The sequence below is a fragment of the Rhyacophila brunnea genome, unplaced genomic scaffold (genome assembly GCF_057557595.1).
Source record: "Rhyacophila brunnea isolate RB1 unplaced genomic scaffold, BYU_Rbru_1.0 scaffold_11, whole genome shotgun sequence".
Taxonomy (NCBI): domain Eukaryota; kingdom Metazoa; phylum Arthropoda; class Insecta; order Trichoptera; family Rhyacophilidae; genus Rhyacophila; species Rhyacophila brunnea.
Window position 1 is genome coordinate 39,353,365 of NW_028232763.1, and position 15,225 is coordinate 39,368,589.

A 15,225-nucleotide genomic window follows, 5' to 3' on the forward strand; every position below is an offset into this window, starting at 1 on the left:
ATACATTTTTTTTAAATTTATTTTACACTTATTTCATGCCAATACGAGAAAGAATACCATATTATGAATACTTATATTCCATACATGCCAAAAAATTGTATGTTTAGGTAATAAAATAGCAAAAATTTTGTGTGTTACATTATAATATTATGTTATTTTTGTTAGCATGGTTAGCATATTAAAATATTGTTTTTGCGTCAAAAAGACATCCATTCGCATATGCGAGTATTTTTTTAATATAATACATATTATGAAGTTATTTATATACTAAATGTATGTTAAGTTACTTATTTTACCCTGTCATCCGCGTGTGTTGAGCCGCAGAATAAACACAAGATCGCATCATTTTTATTGGTCCGTCGCCACATTTCGTATCTCACGCCATGGCAGAATTGTAGCGCATATATATTTTTTATAGCACCTTTGCAAGGTGAGAAATAAAGTTGGTCATGCTAACGGAACCATTGACGTTGTGCCACAAGGGTAAAGAATGCCGCACTCTCTGGCGGAATCCGAAACATAACATCCCAATCAAGTGGAGTTTCTCCTTGTGACTACTTTAATCACCGAGGACTGCAGTGTCCGCTATTGAACTCAAGTATTTGTAACGTCAGTGTAAATGTCAAGTTACTTGATTTAAAAAAAAAACTATTATATTTTTCATTACTTGATCTGAAGAATCTGATGTCAGCAAATTTGATTGATATACGCAATACTTAAGTAGAACTCATATGCAGAGAAACACGTACTTTGCGGACTTAGCCGATCTGAATACCACATAGGGTAAGAGGTACAATCGTGGGCCACCCTCAAGTGATGGGCCACTCAGCAGTAAAACACAAAAAATAGGTATTTAAAAACCTAAGTTATGGGTATTTGTTCCTATATGTGACTCACAACATCATATACTTCGGTTCTAGCACATTATTTCCTATATAGGTAGCAGGACTGACCCTATACGTGACCATTTTGTATGCCAAGTCACACGTTTTGCATTTTGTCTGACAATTGTTTAACTTTTTGTTAAGGAAATAACATACTTTGGAAGGTAAGATCTCTTTAACTATATTACTAATTATACTTTTTATTTAATAATCATTATGCTGGATATTCAAACATATAATTATGTTAAGTCTACGACTATTTTAAAATAAAATGACACATCTAGATGGGTGGCCATTTACTGCACTAAATATACGTAGCAGTTGTATGATGGGCCGGGCTGGCCCATGACTGAAAAAAGGTTTTTTACTTTTATTTAACCTTTTTATGCTAAATAATACAATATTTATAATGCACTATGGTATCTGCCGTTTTCATTTTTATGTTATTTTAATTTTAAACAGTCGTTCGCCACGTGGCCGATCACTGAATTTGTACTGGCGATCACTGTATTTAGAAACATTTAGCTTCCCATTTCTTTCAGAATATTAAAAATTTAAGTTTAAAATATGATGCTAAAACTATAGATGTTGCTGTTGCATACTTTTATAAAAATAAGGGATCACTATGTGAAGTTGCAAAAAAAAAATCGGAGTGCCACGATCGATATCAATACATCGGAAATATTTTCTATCCGAATTTGGTTACTGTGGGTATAGAGTTTCCTATATTATTTATCGAAAGGCATAAGTCACATCTTATCTACCAAGCTAGTGAGATTTGTCTAAAATTTTATTTGGAATACATCTTAAAGCACTATAATCTTAATGCAGCTAGGATTCTTCAGCCTATAGATAATAATATAACTGTTTTCTTACCTATTAAAGCTGAAAAATATCGCAAAATGCTGTTTTCATCCTTAAAGATTTTACGAATGTAGTGGGCAATTAAACAGAAGAAAACCTTAAAAATATTAAAAATACTAGCGGAAGTAAACAGATAAAACATTTTTTATACCATACCTACCGATTGCGGAAAAACTTAATCAAATTAAATCATTATCTGACAACAGCTAGAGCAAAGAAAATATAACCTAATTAAATGTATCTAATGTATCAGTGCCGAGAGAGAATGCAACATGGCAATAGATACTGAACGCATGGAAGAAATAAATGAAAATATGGTAAATATATCTACAGTTCTAATTCAAACGTTATCATGGCCTCAGATACCAAAAATAAACGATAAACATTTTTTACAAACAGTTCCATTCACCATCACTTTGCAAAAATATAGAGATATTTAAGACCGAAAAATGGAAAAAAAGAAAAGTGCAGAGGAAGATAAAAAAATAAAGGCTAAAACAGCATATTTTAATTAGGCAATTGAAAGTAGAGGCAATCAAAAATAATAAAGTTAAAAAAATGGCGGGCAAGATCATTGTGCGATTTGTGAAAAAATAATAAAACATCTTAATAAATTAGAATGTTCAGTGTATAAAGATAGCTTCCATTCAAATTGCGTTCCAAAATGTCAGCAGGTCCATATCCCAATTGAGATTGATGTTTTATTTAGTGACTCAGATAATGAAGTATTTAACAGACAGGTCAATAATCCTTAGAATCCACTCTCTGTCACTCTATCCTCTTTTATTACATCAACGATGAGATAAAGGAGTATGTTTGTTGATTATATCATAAGATTAGACACGTTGATTCAATATTATATTGAAAAGTAAGCCTTAGTTTTTTAATTTATGCAGAAAAAGATGGGTGGCCCATCACTGTCTGGAAAGTGGCTGATCGCTATCTGAGTGTGGCCGATCACTGTACTTTTTGCGATATTTTTTTCTTTTATATATTTTGTAATAACCATGTTTGGTATTATAAACTATGTACGCATATATATCAATATACATGCTTTGTAAACACATTTCATTAAAACCGCATTAATAAGCTTATTCTGAATGATCACAACAAGCCATTCGCTTAACTGGCCCATCATTTTACCTCTTACCCTACTTAAATAAGAATAAATTAATATTTTTTACATGATAGCAAAGAAATTAAAAAGCTCAGAACATACACCTGCCAATCATTGATCTGATATAAATGCATTAAGAATGAGGGGTCCAGTGGTACGTCTTTAGTGAGAATTGTTAATCTTGATTTTGTGTAAATTTATGACTTTGGTTTTGTTTCTCCACATATTTTTATCTCACTGTGATGCATTGGAAACGATCAGTTTCTGCAAGGGTATCATTTAACCGTATGGCAATTAAACCGAATACTAACACAAAGATTGAATACATGCATTTGTTTTCTATTTCTAAAACATTTTTTATCAATAATTAAATTAATCTAAGATAAAACTACTTGGTTGCGCTTTTGCAGTGGGCTGTAATTTGAAGATGCTGGTGGGTGGATTATGAATCTTGGGAGGGGGGGGGGGGGTTAACAGGATGCTAAACACTAACCACTGGCGCGCTGGAATGTCACTCTGTTTTGTTTTGGGATCTAATGATGATTAAAAGTTCAAGATGAATGATAGATGCGACGTTTGCTCAAACCGTATCAGATTTAGCGCAACGAAAGTCGAACATAGGCGTTTTGGCTGAATCACTCTGTAGTTAACAATGGATAAGCTGTAACATGCTTAGGCGCGTCCGCTGTCTTGATGTAACTGAGCTAACGTAATCACTGTCGACTCATGACCCATGACTGCTGATGGCCTGGTCTTGTGGCAAAAGAGAAGGAATGACAGCTACCATAATTGGCCCAACCACTACTTCTATTTGAGTACTCCAATAGAACATAGAATATACCTAGATGGCTTAATAATTCACTCAATTACAATCATCTACAAAGGGTGCCATTTGTATGTAAAACATTATGTAAAACAGTGGCAGGCTATCCCATGATGTTGTTATCATTGTTTTAATTTTATGTGTATTTCTATTCTGTCTATACACTACCACCATATGAGCGCAATTAAAATATACGATTTATTGATTAACAATCTTTGGAAGTATACCAACACTTGAAGATCAGCGGCTAGTTATAATTAACGTTAGTTTTACAACTTCCAGTTTGCCTTTCATAATATTGTGAAAGTGGAGAGTTTGTAAAACCTTGACTGCCAACGTTCATGGAAAAGGGTGGTTTCTCGTATGCTCGTAATTGGGAGTATCCTTTGTGTGTCCGGGTGCAATTTACACTTCTTGCTGAATTCGCCGTTTTGATAGAATCAGTCCACTCGATGGAAAAATATTTCATATGGAAAGGTTGCCCGGCTGCATTTATTCGACATAAGTTTTCGGTCACGTAGAATAGTGAATAACGTAACGATATGATTTGTGGGTTCACAAATATTTTTAAGCTCAATATTTTTTTAATAATGTTTTTCATTTAAATCTTTGATCTAGATTTTCTAGATCAAATTTAACTGAAATCTTCATTCAATTACGTGTGTGCTTAAATCCAGTACATGTATAAGTTAATAGTTCTTAAAATAACATGACATGAAAGGTCAGCACATATACTCCACACTGTCTAAATTCATAGTATTTTAAATTTATACAGATTTTATTTTTCTATTGGTTATAATATATTTTCTCTATTATATTGAGTGGGTATTAAAAAAAGTGACCAATAGTTAAAATTTGTCGCAATTAGTATGTCACTGCGTAGCATAGAGGTAATGCGCGGATGGGGCGTAAACCCGAGAGATGCAAGGTTCGATTCCCTGCTGGGTGGCTTACTTTTTAAAAAAAAGATTTTTTCTATTGGTTATAATATATTATTCTCTCAGAAAGTGTTTTTCAAAATTATGTATGTTCAATAATTAGAATGATACATTCTTAAATATTGTGAATTATTCGTTGAATAAAAGAAATAGTTAATTATAAAAAAATAGATAATTAAAAGTTATCAGCAAGTTCAAGTATGTTACAACAAATTTTTTTGGAGTAATCCGTGACGTCGGCGTCCGTTAGTAATCAAAGTTATAACTACTTTGCTTTGAAATACATACTTTGAAAAGCCGATTGCCAATAGTATCTTATGTATGTTCAATAATATATGAAATGTTACATTCACAAAATCTTGTGAATTATTCATTTGAGTAAAAGAAGTGGTTTATTAAAAACCGTTCCTTTTCCTTAATTTACAAATATATCAAACGCATTATATTAAGGAAAAATTAAAAATATTTGAAGCTCAATACGGTCAAAACAAGACCAATTTTTACTGCCGTGTAATTAGTGTAAAGTAAATATGCGTTATACAAAATATATAAACTATCTAAATGTCCACGAGTGTTTCCATTTACAAAGACCCTTATATATCATATAATTATATACATTCTTATGTAACTTTTATGAAAATAATATATAGTGGGGTTGTTGACTCTATACATAAACCTAATCTCCCACAATAAATCCAGTGGTTACAAGCTGAAGTTCCGTCGGGAGTATAATTTTTTTTCAAAGATTTTTTCAAATTATGTTTGTTCACGAATCTACGTAAACACTTCGGAATAATATTTATATCTTTAATCAGTCACTTAATAAATGCAGCTGAACTCTATTGATAAAATTAAGATCTGAGTACGATCAAAGTCTTAGTGAATAGTTAAATGCTGGAAATGTCGAGAGACATGCATGAAACATGTTGCCACTTCTAAGACGAGATTGCTACGACATACAAGTACGGTATAACGCAGTCGTATTGCAGACACTAATTTCTTATTCAGTATATAAACACGGTGTCTGTATCACCCTATCTTACCTAAATTTCATTTGAATGCAATTTCTTCAATGCTTTCAATTCACTTGGTTTAATACATAACCCCCTCCTCATAATCTACATCCACCATCAAAATCAATAATTATAGTCCACTATAAAAAGCGCAACCAGCTATATTATAGCATAGTTGTCTATTTATTATTTAGTAACATACAATGCTATACTATATTCATAATACGTACATATAATTTCAAATAAGAGCGTGAAGAGAGTGAAAATATATTCAACATATGCCAATCACATCTATATTATTCTAAATATTCCCAATCAATGTCATGCATGAGAAGAGAAATGCGATTCCACCAACGAATCGCTCTCAAGTAAAATGACGTCAATAGAATCTAATTTCTATTAGATTCGTACAATACCGACATACGTTCGCGTTCCTTGCAACTTAATGAAAATACCAATATGAGAGAAAGATTGACATATTTAAGCAAGGTATTTATTCAATCAATCTCAAAGGAATGTTGTATAGTAGACTACTACACAGGTGATATTAAGTGAGTTTGAGCGCTACCAGGAATACAAACTGCCATTATATCTTGGTTTTATAGACTATGAAAAGGCGTTTGATTCCATCAAAAAATTCTCAATTATAGACGCCCTTAGCAACCAAGGAATTTCCAGACGCTACATAAACATATTGAACAGTATATACAGTGATGCCACAGCATGCGTGAACCTCCACAAACGGTCGTGTAAATTCCCCATTAACAAAGGTGTCCGGCAAGGTGATACCATTTCACCTAAACTATTCACCGCTACTCTTGAGGACTTATTTAGGAAACTTGATTGGGAGGAAAAAGGTGTTCCAATTAATGGGGAGCACCTCAGTCACCTGCGCTTTGCAGATGATATTGTTATACTCTCACAAGACCCGAAAGACCTCCAAAGTAGAATGCAAGAACTCGCGGATGTCAGTCAAACGGTCGGTCTAAAGATAAATGTCTCAAAGACAAAAGTGATGAGGAACTGTATTTCGGACCCTGCGATTATCTGTATTTCTGGCACCCAACTCGAGCAAGTCAGCAGCTACGTCTATCTCGGACAGCAGGTGTCCATAGACGGAAGCATGCACGATGAAATTGCTCGAAGAACAAAGCTCGGATGGAGTGCTTTCGGACGTCTGAATATTATCTTCAAGAGTGACCTACCATTATGTCTTAAGCGTAAGGTGTTCAACCAATGTGTGCTACCCGTGCTCACGTATGGCTGCGAGACGTGGACCCTCAACACGAGAGATGTCCAAAGGCTAAGAGTCACACAGCGAGGCATGGAGAGGTGCATATTGGGCATCACGCGAAAGGACCGTAAGAGGAACGAATGGGTTAGGAAGCAGACAAGAGTACGCGATGTAATAGACGTTGCCAAACAGCTGAAATGGAGATGGGCGGGACACATTGCTCGCCGAAAGGACGGCCGCTGGACAAATGCCGTCATCCAGTGGTACCCAAGGGGTACGAAACGGCCACAGGGTCGCCCTAAAAGCCGCTGGATTGACGAACTGGTAAAGTTCGGCGGAAATACGTGGCAGCGAACGACACAGGACCGAGAGAGTTGGAGAAAGCTTGGGGAGGCCTTCATCCAGCAGTGGATTGACCCCGGCTGATGATGATGATGTTTAAAATAATCAAAAATGAAACAACATAATAATAATATGCAAAAAATTCATTAATAAGTATATTAAATTATTACAAGCGATATCCTGCGTCTTTGATATCTTTTGCGAAAAAATACGTAAGTACAGATATAAAAGGTAAAAAACCACTGATTAAAAAAAATTATGAGGTACTAATATGACTGTTGAATCTAGATGCATTTACTCCCTTACATGTACCTCACCTCACTATTACTGAAATAATTACCCACTTATAATAAAGTTTTCCCTGTAATCTCTTTTAAATTGGTACTAGCAATATAGTCTTCTTATTAACTATGCTAGTTGTACTATGCTAGTTGTACTATGCTAGTTGCACTATGCATATTGATTATTTGTTATAATGAAATATACAAGATTTAATACCTATATAATATATATTATATATATATATATATATATTCTGCCCTTAGGTATCATGAAAACCGACAGACACTACAACTATATATTTAATTTAATTTTTGGTTAGTATGTTTTATCTACTAATTAATTGAGTCAGGTAAAATGCTTTTTTTTTTTTTTTTTTAAATATTTTCGATTCTAAGAATTTCATATGGACCTCCACAGGGTGGAGGTTGTTTTTGCAGATTTTTTTAGAATAGGTACATGAATGTTAGCCACTCGCTCAATCTATTAAGTAGGTCCATACTATTAGTCTAACTATACATTTAAATTTATGAATTTGTCAGACCCAGGATTCGAAAATGGGACCCTTGACATGATAAATCGACGCGGTAACCGATCAACCATCGTGGGATTGTTACGTGAGTAATGATTTACTTAGTAGAATCAAATTTTGCAAAGTGATCACCTATATAAATTGATATATTTATATATACCTACAGGTTGGTAAAATAGATATTTAAATTGTAACATCATCATCAAAACTAACGATTTGTCTCCATTTACGTATTCAACTCACAGAAAGAGGAGATATACTTTCTTTCACTCACTCCAATACTTATTTTTCTTATTCCTGGCACTACAACATTATATGGGTTTTAACCTCCCACAGAATCTACCTTAATCAAGGTCAATCTATAGCTGCTTCCCTCCAGTTAAGGTTTTTAAATCCGACTCAACACTATCGGTTCATTTGCCTTCCAGCTACTATATTATTCATAATAATACCTTACTATCTACATGGAAAACGTATCGATGTAATAAATTTAAATTTTGAGCTGGTTAATAAAATATTCTTTCAATAGTTTATATTGGTCGTTCTGTATAACATGATAAAAATAGCAGTACAATCTTGTAACCTGTATTTTAAAGATAAATAACCATAATTCAGCTTCAAAAATAAAAACACTAAAAATAAAAAAGAAAAATTATAAAACAAAAAAATATTTAAATACCCTTTAAAAAAAAATATGTAAGTTGGTAGGTATTTTAAAACTTCTCACTAACAAACGTGAGACATTTTAAGCGTCAAAAACCACTAATTATTTAGTTGCCTCTCCTGTGAAGTTAGCAGTATGAGCTTACCTGGCGCATACAGAATGATGATTTTGATGAAATAAAGTGTGACTTTGAAATAAGTTTTGAAATAAGTAATTATTAATTCACTTAAAACATAATCAGCGAATGGAACTTAATACGTGACGACGATAGTTGAAAATTAACCCAAGTGAGTATTATAATGAAATGCCGGATCCACGCAATATATTCATACATTGTGCAGTAAGTATACTTGAACATTAACGTGTGACGCTATTCTAGCAGGCGGGAAAAACACTTAACCAAGCAAGCGTGAATTTTCAGAAAATTTAATTCAAACGAGTGACAGATCTTGCCGCTTTGAGCAGAAAACGGCTTGGCTATGACAAAGTGTTTTGTTTTATAAGTCCGTCATGAAAGGTTTTCCTCGTCGCAGTTTTATTAATTTACAAAGTGATAATTTCGACACAAAGTCTTAAGGCAGACATTCTTTTTTCAAATATTCTTAAATTACCTTCGTGCCTACTGTGGAATAGAGAATAGAAAGTCTGCATTTTATTTTATGAATTTTAGGCTTCAGTCGACGCTGGTTAAAATTTAAATAGTTGTTTTAATTCAGCATAATTAATAATATATTATAAAAATACTTAATAATACATATGATTTGCTTGCGTAGAATAATACCAAAATTTTACGTGTAAGTTATTAATATTATAATATTATATAATATATGGTATAAGAAAACGATCACAATTCAATAGAGATGGTTATAACTTTTAATGGAAACAATAATTGTGAGAAATAGAGTAATACGTACTTTCCTAACGAATGATTATTGTAATATTTTCTTATAGCTACATTTCTGCGGTGTATCCGAATTTATCACCATCATCATCATTCATGGCACTACAACCCATAGCGGGTCTTGACATACTTCAAAAACTTCCTGCATCCTGGACGATCCAGCACCGACACTCTCCACTTTGCTTTGATTGAGAATTCTTAAATCTCCTGTAGTGCGGTCCAGTCATCGAGATGTTCTCTTGCCCTCATAGGTTCCGTATATAGCCCACCTTGCCAGTATAATCTCCGGCATTTTATGCAAGTGGCACGTCCAGCGCTGTCTGTATTTTCAAATGCCACGTGATCTTTTTGTTCCTATAAAGTGTGTACAGCCCCTCATTATACTTTGACCTCCAAATGCCACTTGCTTCAAGAGCCCCAAAGATTCTTCTCCTCCCAAAGATATCCATATTTATCCCATCCTTTTAGCTGAGTGCCCATCATTCTGATACAGTTATATCCGATTTATGTATGATTAATAAAGAATATTACCTTCCTATATCTAGTGAATTAATCGTTGAAAAAAATATTAGTTTATTAGTTAGTTAATATTTTATTAAACTATAAGCAAATAAAAATTAGTAGATATGTTAAGACTAACATTCAGAAATATCCTGATCTAGCTAGGTAATTATTATTGGTACCTACTTGGATTCAAACCATAAAAGCATTCGCTAATATCAAGTGTCTAAATTAGAAAAGCACATTAGCCGGTATTCTATAGATAATTAGGATTTAAGGTATATTTATTTTTAAGGTATTTCCGAATCATATAGTATGTCAATATTTTTTATCAATTTATATTAAGAGCATACATAAGTTAAACGGCAAATAATTTTCAACAGTCGCAAACCGCGCATCGCCTAGTCACGATATTTTTAGACCATGCCTCAGCTGAAGTATAGCCTTAAGTATATGCCTATATTATTCGTGTTGTTATGTCATTCAGGGAAGAAAGCAAAGGAATCAGGTGACTTGTGATGAAAGAAAAGTGGTATGATGGTGTTTTTCTTTCTTTGTCTCCTTACCAAAGACTGGACTTCTGTGCAACTTCTGAGTAGTATTCACAGCTATAACGTTTAAAGACTGTCGTTTTGAAGGTAATAATTATCGGGTGATTTACCTTCAAGGATGTATGTAGACTAGATGGCGAGAAGATGATTGGGAAAAAATGAAGCTTTCACGAAAGTTAAAAAGTTTATTCAACGGAAATGCAAGTACATATACATATATTAAAAATAATAAACGAAGGCGCGAGGTGCGTTCCACTTTTATCATATTAAAATAAAATCACTGCTAACCGTTTAATTACCACATTTAAATAACACGTAAATTATATCCAATGGCCAACGACTCCAAACGCGCCATTCGCGGTGTTGGCATTAAATGAGTAAATTAGTCTGTTGACTTCTTGTGTATGGTATGGTTCATAGTACTATGACCGTCTGATGGCCCACATTACAATCACTGCTGAAGTTTTATTTACATTTTAATTACCACATTTAAATAACACGTTAATTATATCGAATGGCCAACTGCTCCAAGCCGCGCCAGTCGTGGTGTTGGCACTAAACGAGTTAACGAATGGAATATAAGCTACAATAAAGAAATTTTAGTCAGTACATGCAAATAAAGTAATTTACGATACCAAGTATCATATTATAATCGAAATTGGATCATAACAAAAAAACATCATGTACAAAGTATGTTATAATGCATCAACCCAATTGATTTACTTGCTGTTCTATAATAAATGATTGTTTATCTTTATCACAAGAATAGTAATAATGGTAAAGCAAAATATAAAGTTCTAAGAACCTATTCAAATATCTTTTTTATGTAAGATTATTTAAAAACATATTGTATTTATGTGAATTACTTACCAATAATAATAAAAAAGCATAGAAGTAATAATATTTTTATTCATACATAATGTTAGTAGATATATTTATAAGATGTAAATAATGATTCAGATTTTTCGTTTGATCTTTTAAAGGAATCCTCCATAGGGTATTTGCAAACAAGTTGATTATTCATATTCAGTGCTTCGAATATTTTTTTAAAGGAATGAAGTGATTGTATTTTTTTGTAATACCTTTCAGCCAATAGTTGTGTGGCAGGAGACGATTTATTTTATATTCCAAATTTAATCAGAAAGAACAGTCATTAATCACAGTTTTTTCGTCTAATCTTTTTTAACATAAACAAACCATTACCAGAAGAAAAGATTGCGTTCGGGAGAAAAAAGATTAATCTCTCAAAGAAATATCTATTCATTGAGTAAGCCTATCTTTTGAAAGATTAATTGAAACGATTGGACACCGTAATGTATATACTAACACTCTTAGTTTTGACCATTCATACAACACTTTAGTAAAAATAAGATCAGAAACAATGTAGAAAAAATTGAAATAGTACCTATAATTGTATAACAAGTAAAAACGGTAACTGATAAAATATATATACCAGGCCTAGGCGATCGTGAAGTTGGATGCAATAACTGAATAGACCATCACATGCTTCGCAGTTTCCTCGGCTATCGCTAAGCCATCAACTTAAAAACAACATATTGTAGAATTAAACATTATTCATGTGGGGTGATCACTATGGGTATCTACTTCGGCGGTGGATAGGTGATGCAGATGAAAGACAGTCGTGGTTGTTCGTGATGATGGAGAAGAGAGTTTATTTGCAGCATAAACAGTTGGTACAAGAGTATGGTACAGTAGTTATGTTACACTACTTGTGATACTGTTCCGAGGTCCGAGTCTCGGTAGAATGAGATGTTGTGTGGAGCGATACAGAGAGTAACATTCTAAACCGGAATCTTATATCCGCTATTTATTGACGTACTAAACTTACAATCAAAATAATATATTGAAAAGAATATTTAGGAAATAATTATTATAATTGAGTCAGATACTATATGGAGTTTGTGTCATCGGATATAACTGACTATGTGGAAAAATGGATATCGCAGAAATTTAGCATTGCGGTCATATTTACTGAGTTTGTCATAATTGGACACTACGGGAAAGAAATGATTTTGTAAATTGGAATTTTACTAAGTGGATGCTGACTTGGATGCCGCCAGAGAGTGTGACGCTCTATACTCTTGTGGCACAACCTAAAACCTAGTACCCACGACGTTCTTGCTCGACGGTTTTGCTTGATCAAGCATGTTGACTTGGAAGCATGCTCGATTGAGTAAAACCCACACGAGCCTTGCCGGTGCGTCCTCATTCCAAATCCTCACTCAAATTACATCGAGCAAACATTACGGACCTTCAATCTTTTTCGGATAGTGCAATTTGTTTGATGTCGCACAAAAAACCATCGAGCAAGATGCTACACACGTTGAGACATGCTGTAATGAGCGTAAAACCATCGAGCAAGAACGTGCATGTGTACTTTTACTATAAGGATTACATCGCCATGGCCAACGCTCTCTCACCCTACAGCGGTGCTACAAAGGCAATCTACGTGCTGTAGTTCTCTGTAGGAAATTTGGCGATGCACCAAAATAAGTGGCGCAACCATGTACTTGTCATGTGCCTACTGGGTGAAGTATCCCAACGAATAAATTATTTATATTTTTATAAATATTATTATTAATTTTCATCTTCAGTTTTCTTTGTATGTTTGGCTTAGATTGTTCTTTATATTATACGATTTCGATTGTAATAATAGTATTTGTTTTTTAATAATACTAATTAATACGTCTAATAATATTATGTAATATTTCATAATATGTAAATGTATCTTGTTATAGACAATTCAAAGTATTTCTCGAAAAACTAGGTATTCCGAGAATGTTGTCAAACAAGAATAATTCAATACTTTTATTTTATAAGCGATATAAGATAATAAATGAAAAGTTTCTTCTTGTCTTATCGTAATACCCAACGGAAGTTGTTGGAAACTTTAGCAGCGGTACTTGTTAGTTAGTTCATTGTCGTTCTGTATTTACAAAAGTTTCTTCAATAGAATTTTAATTTAGGACGCTAAGTTCTGCTCTAGGACATTACCGGTTGATGAATAATGTTCGACGTAAAACACGCGTTTTGCCCATGTTCTATTCTTTATGTGAACAATTATTAGTTTATATATTAAAAAAAATACAATACATATCGTCGTTGCACAAAAAAAACCTCCGATGTGCAAAAATCTTGTTTTGAGATAAAGACAAAAAACAGTTTTAAAAAATCAAGAGAATGATTTTTAATTTAATAGTACTGCAGTTTATTGGAGTAATATTAATTACACTATTTCAGTTGTTAAAATGATCGATAATGTTTATCAGTTTTACAATAAAAGAAATAACATGTTTACACTGTCACATAGGAGGTAAGTGTTGCACAATTTTGGCACATTGGAGATATTTATTATGCGTTGTCATTGTTGTTTTGAGATAAAGACAAAAACAGTTTTAAAAAATCATTTTGAATTTAATAGTACTGCAGTTTATCGGAGTAATATTAATAACACTATTTCAGTTGTTAAAATGATCGATAATGTTCATCAGTTTTACAATAAAAGAAATAACATGCTTACACTGTCACATAGGAGGTAAGTGCTGCACAGTTTTGGCACATTGGAGATATTTATTATGCGTTGTCATCGTTGTACAACACTTTATACCATAACTTTATAAGAAGAATCAATGAGAAAATTGAAAAAAGCCATACTATTTTTTAAATTGTATTATTACATTATCCTTATTTATTCGATAATTTGAAAAGGCTCATTGTTAGCAAAAATATCGAGGGTCGACACAGGAGAGGAAAGTCACCAACAAGATGGTCCGACCAAGTGTAGGACACTACGCGGCTTTCAATACCTTCAACTATGCAAAGCGCAGGGATCGCTGAAGAGATATTACTAGGAAATTTCCAAAGAGTCACGATCTTAAACAATGGGGGATACGAAAACCAAGAATGTGTTACCTATTCAAAAGTATTGCTCTCGTTGCTAAAATTGAATAGATACTAAAAGAAAAATTGAAAATGTGAATTTGAATATTAAAAGAAAAAATCTAATATTAACGGAATACTGGAAGTTATCTATTTTTTCTTATCTGGCTTATATTTTAGACTGTCATAAAAGATGTGATGGTTTCTATCAATTATATCCTTCAACTCATGAAGGCGCTCATATTTTGATTCAGATATAGATAGAGGCTCAGTATACAATGCAGGTGACTCAACAATTGGACATAATTTGCGTCTTTGAGATAAAGTTTGCCACTCTTCAGAGTAATTGAGTTTAAATAAAATATCTCCACTCGGTAGATATTTTAAGCCACGAATGTCAACAACTGCTGGATCACCAACTTTCATTGCTGGGCGAAGTGAAGATTGATTTGTTTTTAAATCGTCATATTTTTTGAAACAATCGTAATGTGTAGAATTTACTTTGTATGACTGACTAGGCCGAGCTAAATGCATTCTCGCAATGTAATCGGAAGGTGAGAAAATTGGCCTCTTAAAATAATGTTCTAAAGTTGAATGCACAGCGTCTGCCTCCATTATAGTGTGCCCTTTTTCTAGATACATTTTACTGAGTTCTATCACTTTATTGTGGGATTTTGCGAAA